Below are 7,738 nucleotides of genomic sequence, written 5' to 3' on the forward strand. Positions count from 1 at the left end.
TAGTCACAGACTCCTTAAAACTTCTCCAGCAAACCGCCCATCCGTTCATCAAAAAGACAAAACCAGCCTGGGATTTCATAACCATCCCTATCGGTTTGGAAACTGGCACCCGTATAATCTCTTATACGTAATTGAGATTCTCATCCAAACACTAATAATGAATCCTTAGTCCTTCTCAAGTACTTCAGAATATTCTTGATACCTATCCAGTGACTCTCACCTGGATTTTTCTGAAAACGACTCGTCATACTCAAAGCATACGAGACGTCAGGACGAGAACACACCATAGCATACATGATCGATCCAACAGCGGAATCATAGGGAATCGAATTCATGCGTTCAATATCCTTAGGCTCAGTAGGACACTGTGACTTACTCAAAGTAATCCCACTGCATATAGGTAGAAAACCTCTCTTGGAGTTTTTCATATTAAATCGGTCAAGAATCTTATCAATATAGGCTTCTTGACTCAAAGCTAATATCCTTTTTTATCTATCCCTATAGATCCGTATACCCAAGATGTGTTGAGCTTCTCCCAAATCTTTCATTTGGAAGTGATTTACTAACCACTTTTTGACAGAAGCAAGCATATCTACATCATTCCCAATGAGTAATATGCCGTCCACATATAAAAGTAGGAAAACAACTTTGCTCCCACTAAACTTCATGTATAAACATGGTTCCTCACACTAGTAGAAAAAACCCCTATAGTGGCGGTCATAAATGACCTTTTTGTGGCGGTTTTTACAGATTTTGGGTGCGCCGTATATCACAGGGTTGTTTATACTTTGCGGTGGTTGTACAACCGCCACCATAGGTATTTCAATAATATCATTGCAATGCTACATGTTCTCTAGAACAACGGTTGTGTTAACAGAACCGTCGTAAAAGGTAAGCATAACGGCGGTTGTTGTTACAAAACTGCCACTAAAAGTAATTATAACGTCGGTTGTTTGGCGAAGAACCGCCATTAAAAGCGAAATATTTAATTTATTCACGTCGTTTCTAAAGGAACCGTTGTAAAAAAAAATTATATTTTTTTTTAATAATAATTTTCTACAAAATTTCAATAGCAACTCCCCATAAATTTGATAATTCCAAATATTATTTGAACAAAAAGAAACTTGTCAATAGAAATGTAACACATTTATAGTACTCCTAAGAGCACAAGTCCAACAAACTTACATCAATCTTGATCACATCCAACATAAAAACAACATTAACATCATTATTACCAAAGATACATCCAAGTGAATGAATAACATACACGCCTTTGTTGATAAACTAATCTACAAGTTCTCTAAACATTTGGTAGCCCACTCTTCTTTGATTTCATAAATATCGCCACTTGACAAGGTTGATTCCTCCATACGCTATAGTTAACAAATAGGTCAATTAGTAAGAATATAAATCTACAACTAGATAAATAAACCATACCAAGAACGAAAATAAGATATACCTTCACAAATTCTTCTTCTTTTCTACTCGAAAAGTGACAAGTTATGTTATACATCCATTTCATGACATAATAACCACATTCGTAATCCTTTGATTGTTGAGGACACTAAAATTTATAGAAAAAAATATGAAATTAATTATGTTACTTATAAAACGTAATTATAATTTAAAGTTAATCGTTACAATGTAAAAGGAGTTCATACACTTACTCCGATATCATCTTTTATGATGAGTTTATTATTATTCTAACAAATTTACGCATTCCGCCCTTCCGCCTTGAGCGCCCTTTATGTCCAATCTACTTGAACGGAAGTTAGTCGTTACAATATAACAGATTGAACTACTTGTAAAAGAAAGGGTCCACAGTCAGAACAGAATTGAACGGATATAAATTTTACCTACTTACGTTGGTGTATAGATAGGTCTCCCATTTCCATGCCGGTGAGAAGTGTTCCTTTCCTTTATGTCTTTATAGCCCTGTCAAACGAAACCAAATCAGCTCTTATATGTCATCAAGATATTACACTATAATATTCAGAATCAATCCGAAAAAGGAATTAGTGAATTACAGCAGCCTTAGCAAGTGCTTTTGCTAACATGTCAACAACAGATAGATCAAAAGCGCTCAAAACTTCACCCGACTTTTTGAAAGCTGAAATGACGCTAAATTTCGCAATGGAGGCAGTGAATAAAGAGATGAAACAATCATTACTTGGATTTGAGATTTAACATTCAAAGTAATACCTATAATGTGACACCCCCATATACTCAGGAGCCCTTAACAAGACCTTCCCTAGCATATAAGGGCGTCACCATCTCGGTTGCCCGAGGACAGTAATAATCAAATGTCGATAAAACAACAATTAAGTTACATTATAGTGATTAACAAAACTAAAGGTATATGTATATAAAGGTACAACTCAAACTACTGTCAGCTATGTGGACTACTTCGGTCGTACCTCGTGAAAGACTCATCCCGCCAAGCACCCAGCTAACATCCAGATCACAACCTGCTAACACTGACTGCTCACCATAAGGGATCAGGGCAGACACAACTGAAACAACAACAAGACAAAACCACACAAGGTCAGTAACTGAAGAAACACACCAACAATCACAGATACAACACAGGCACAACAGAACATACACACATCACATCTCCTCCAACCAATCACCATCACCGTCTGTCCACTGGACCAGTCCTGCCAGTGGGGGACCGCAGCGGTACCCACCAAATCCCCGCTCATTATACCGAGCGATAAACCCATGTCCATTAATGTGCACATCCACTCCCGTGGCGGGTTCCACGGAGGGCGAACAACGGGCGTGAAGCCACTCCCGCAAGTGACTTAACTCAGCCGAGGAAGCACCTGGAGAACCATAGACAAACAATCACAATCAGCTGCACCACAACAATGATAAATTAAACAATGCAACAATAACCAGTTATCACAATCGATCAACCATACCGACACTACAAAAACCGAACCACATCAAAAGACACTCTATACGACCAACAATACTGAGTAGGCGAACCTACCTTTAGCTAACCGCAGCGATTCCACGTCCGACCAAATGATATCAATCAACCACGCAACACACCTATACAAATAGTACAAACATCTATCACTACCACTACAAACCTAACTGGAAACAACAACGACAATGATGATGACGATGACATACCTACGCATAGAAATCCGGCGTCAAGATTGCTACCCGACTCAACCAACCCATCCCCATGGCATAAGCATCCTCAAGGACCCCAATGGAAGGAACTATGGTGAAGGGAAGAAGAAGAGATGACATCTAGGTTTAGGGAAGAGAGGCGAAAATGATTTGTGGTTTCATAAAATACGATATATAAATCCTCGCTGCAAACCCGTTACTCGATCGAGTAACTGACTTACTCGATCGAGTGACCTCTACTCGATCGAGCTCCCAAGCTACTCGATCGAGTAGCCTCTGCTAGATCGAGTAACAGACCAACTAAAGTTAACACCGTCACCAGACATCGCTCACAAGGTTTCCGAGGGTCAAGCTATGTACCTAAGGTCGGTCAACGTCAGTCAACGGGTCCCTAAAAGGACGGGTATTACAGTCTTCCCCCCTTAAAAGGAACTTCCTCCCCGAAGTTCAACTCATCTTCTCCCGCGATACATGCCAACAAAACCAAGGTCAACACCACCGTCTACCCGACACAGATCACATAACTGTTTAGAAATACCATCCCCCTACGTATGTTCATCAGACATCAGACATCATCATCATTCACCATAGCACACAATACACAACACAACTCTCAGCTAATCACCCACTTCCTTTTTGCATCACTGAACACATACTAACCACAATAACGACTAAATCAACTATTACATGCACTCTATACATACTATTGTTCAAACGTACACCAACACAAACATCAGACTATACTTTCATTCATCATCCGTCAGCAATTATGAATTACAAAACATACAAAACAACGGTCCTACCATGGATTCACAACAACACATGCTACTGATTCATACTACACATATATTTCATTCCACTCTATTACTTTAACCACACAACACAGTTCTGCTAAAGACAACTCCACTATTGCTAATAACATCTAATTCTCAAGCTAACATAACGAATAATTACCGAACATAAAGTATACAACATGCTATTTCATTCAACAATTATAAACTCTTACTCAGTTACACGATAACTACTATAAACTATTCAAACAAACACTCACATACTTTAAAATACCACCAAAAATACTGTAAAATTGTTTTAATTACGTCATTTTTCCTTTGCAACATTACTCTTCCCCTCTTAAAAGGAACTTCGTCCCCGAAGTTCACCATCAAACAACTTTCCTATCCCGCAACAAACACGTAAATATCACATTGACATTACTCACAACCATAACGCGATCTTGCCTCATACTTTTGACATTACACAAATTAACTCGAATAAATTTAAAATCACTGAAATCATGCCTCACACCACAAGATATACCACTACTAACTAGCACACAAGTCATCTATTAATTGTTATATGCTTACACCAGTTATGCTACAACATTATAATCATTGTACACTACGTTTTTAATGCGGCTTGATATAGAATACAATTTATATAAATACCACCTAGTGTTGTACCAAAATAACCAGCAATATGCACGTTCGACTTATGACAGCCAAGACACTTCCTTGACATATATATATATATATATATATATATATATATATATATATATATATATATATATGCAACCATTGAACCTCACGTAACTCGAAAAAATATGCGTTATCACCTTAGTTTATACACATAGAGTTGAAAATTGTATATATCGAAAGACCATATGCAATAATATAACCACCGTTGAGGCTAAACAATGATACAAGGCACCCATAACAAGAAATAATAAAACAACACTGGAAGATATGATGATTCAACTAAGTTCAAAACGAAAAGTAGTTGTAACAGTGCTAATCGATCGAGTTGGTTAGGCACTCGATCGAGTTGAGCTTACTCGATCGAGTTCATCAGCTACTTGATCGAGTAGGCTGAGATCAGAACACTCCTCAAGTGTCACACCTGCAGTTACTCGATCGAGTGAGGGGCACTCGATCGAGTAGTCACAGGTCGAAAATTCCCTTAGCAAGCCATGTCAAACCAAACAATCATATAAACATGAGTCCGGACGTCTCCCCGACTCCAAAGCCCTACATAAACAATGTAAAAGTGCTCAAAATACGGCCTTATGGCCAACATACATACCCAAGTCTAATAAAGTACCAACCAAAACAAGTACCAACAACTACAAATCCATGAAACGATAAATAAAATAAAAGGAGTATCATCACTCCACATCCTGATCATCCATCACCTCGTCACCACCATCACCACCAGACGTGCCCGCTCCAGCTGCATCATGATCTTCCACTCCACCAACACCAGCATCTGCGCCCATACGCCAAGGGGCGAAGCAACCGTAGGGATATGACTGGGCTCTCCTCAAGTAGACCTCTCCAGGCAGAAAGAGTGAAAAACTCCACTGTCGTATCCAACGCCCATCCACCATACGGGCTGCGCTGCCTCGGTCCCGATGCCCTGTACATACACCATCTCATGGAGGTTCCGGAGTGTCAAGGTCGCTGACACCCTCTGCGTGAGGTTGCTCACTTTCATCTCAGTGCTAAGGTAGGAAGGGTAACCGGGAAACTGCTACTCTGGCGGTAGAGGCTGCTCTGGCTGAGTCTCAGCCACCCTCTCCCTCACTCGCCGTGGTTCCCTCCCAACTCTTGGCTGGGCATCCTCAGGTCTCACCTGGTCCCCCTTTCTCAGCTCGGGCATCACCTCCAGGATATCCGGGTCAATGAGGTACACCTGCCTCTCAGGAACCTCCTCCTCCTCGTCAGAATCGGCAGCTACCACTGCTGCCAGTAAAGGCTCAGTCATTAAAAGGTACTCAGGAGCAGGTATACGCATCCAACTCATACCCCACACTCTCCATGCCAACCCACCACCCTCCAATGTTCTCAACCATTTCTGGTCGAGGAAGTACTCTCGGTCCAAGGTAGGCACCATATGGGTCAACGGGGTATAGGCCGAGGAGGCCTCAAAGGCAGTCAGCGTCTCTGCCAACCGAGTGGCAATGGCACCGCAACTCAAAAATGGGGTGTCGGAAGAGGCCATCAAAGCTAAATTGGCACACACTATGTTAGGGGCACTAAAGGTCACTCTCTGAGATTGGATGGTGTTAAGGTAGGCCGCAAGCAACATCACCTCATGTGAGTTTAACTTACTCACATCCTTCCTCTCATAAAGCAGACAAGTCAAAGCACGAAGAAAGACTTTTAAGGTGACATGTTGAACATCATTAATCAACATGTTGCTAGAGGTGGGAGCGGGTTTGCCGGTAAAGCAAGGCATAAGGCTACTAGCCCAACACTCAGTCGGGATGTTCCTAAGAGCTCCCTTCGCAGGTCTAGCCAAGACGAGGTGAGTGGGAAACATATCCATGGTAAGGAAGAAACTGGTGTTCATGAGGCGGAACTCAACGGTCTGTTCCACTACATCATACTTAAAGGAACTCATGAACTCAAGGGTCCAAAAAGCACAAGATTGCTTCCGGAGTCGGTACAACCCAGTCGTCCCCAAAGTCTCGAAGATATGCCTAACATCGGTCTCAATCCCCAAGTCAGTAAAAAGTGTTGTGTCGATACAACGGGTGGGTCTCATCTTTCGTCTTTGTAAGGCAACAAAATTATCCCTTTGTGTAAAGTCCACAAAGACAACAGAAGGGTACTCGAGTACTGCTGGGACCGTAGGTCCCCCACTCCCCTCTCCTACTTCGGGCTCAGACGCCCTCCCCCTCTTGCTCTGACGGGTTCCCACAGTTGGTCTCGGCATCTGTTTTGTGACACAATCTTAGATTCACATATCACATATACTTGAAAACCTGTAAAACATTCATGTATGATCATGGAAAAGAGTTACTACGTACACACTTTCACCAAACAATCCAGAAATTATAATTATAACTCTCAAATTTATCATCAGACGATCTCACAGCTTTAAAAATTCATAGCAAGGATGGCATCAATTAACAATACAACTACTAATTCTGAAAATTAAACCTTCAAATTAGCTTTACTAATAGGCAAACTTCTCAAAAATATAAGACGAATTTTAGTTTGGGGCACTTTTAAGACGGAGTTTTAAGGCAAAATTTTGGGTGAAAACCATCAAAATCAACTCTAAACATCATATATACAACATACATTACCCAATTTTCCCCCTTTTATATACAAAAGACAACCAAAATTCAATTCAAAATCTCAAACCCTAGAAATTTCGAGACATACAAACCCCCAATTGATTTGCTTTTTGGTATATCTAACAATAATCAATAAATGTAAGCAAATAGATCATGTGACAACAATTATAAGCAAAATTTGGCACATATAAATCGAATTTTCAGCATACATGAACATCCTACATACCCCTAATCAATTAAAACATAGAAATAGGATAAACAATCTTACCTTGATGGATTAGCAAGCAAAAGGGAACGAATTAAGCAAGGAAACACCAGATCTAAGCACCAAATTCCCAAGGTTGAGAGTAACTATGAGAGAGTTTTAGAAATTAAGGTTTTTGTTGAATGAAAGAATAAGAAATAAAGAATAGAAAATAAGGGTTATGAATCACGCGAAATTCCGGGTACTGTTCACTTACTCGATCGAGTAAGTAGGTTACTCGATCGAGGGGCCTCTACTCGATC

At 40.4% G+C, this 7,738-nt stretch overlaps 1 long non-coding RNA gene across 1 annotated transcript; it reads right to left on the reverse strand.

Moving 5' to 3' along the window:
• Positions 1-1,855: 1,855 nt before the first annotated feature.
• Positions 1,856-2,824, reverse strand: LOC141634245 (uncharacterized). Its single transcript, XR_012538995.1, has 3 exons — positions 2,606-2,824; positions 2,418-2,513; positions 1,856-1,935 (listed from the first exon to the last, which is right to left on the reverse strand). It is a non-coding gene; the product is annotated as an uncharacterized LOC141634245 (long non-coding RNA).
• Between the last annotated feature and the right edge of the window lie 4,914 nt (positions 2,825-7,738).

The sequence above is a fragment of the Silene latifolia genome, chromosome Y (assembly GCF_048544455.1).
Source record: "Silene latifolia isolate original U9 population chromosome Y, ASM4854445v1, whole genome shotgun sequence".
NCBI lineage: Eukaryota > Viridiplantae > Streptophyta > Magnoliopsida > Caryophyllales > Caryophyllaceae > Silene > Silene latifolia.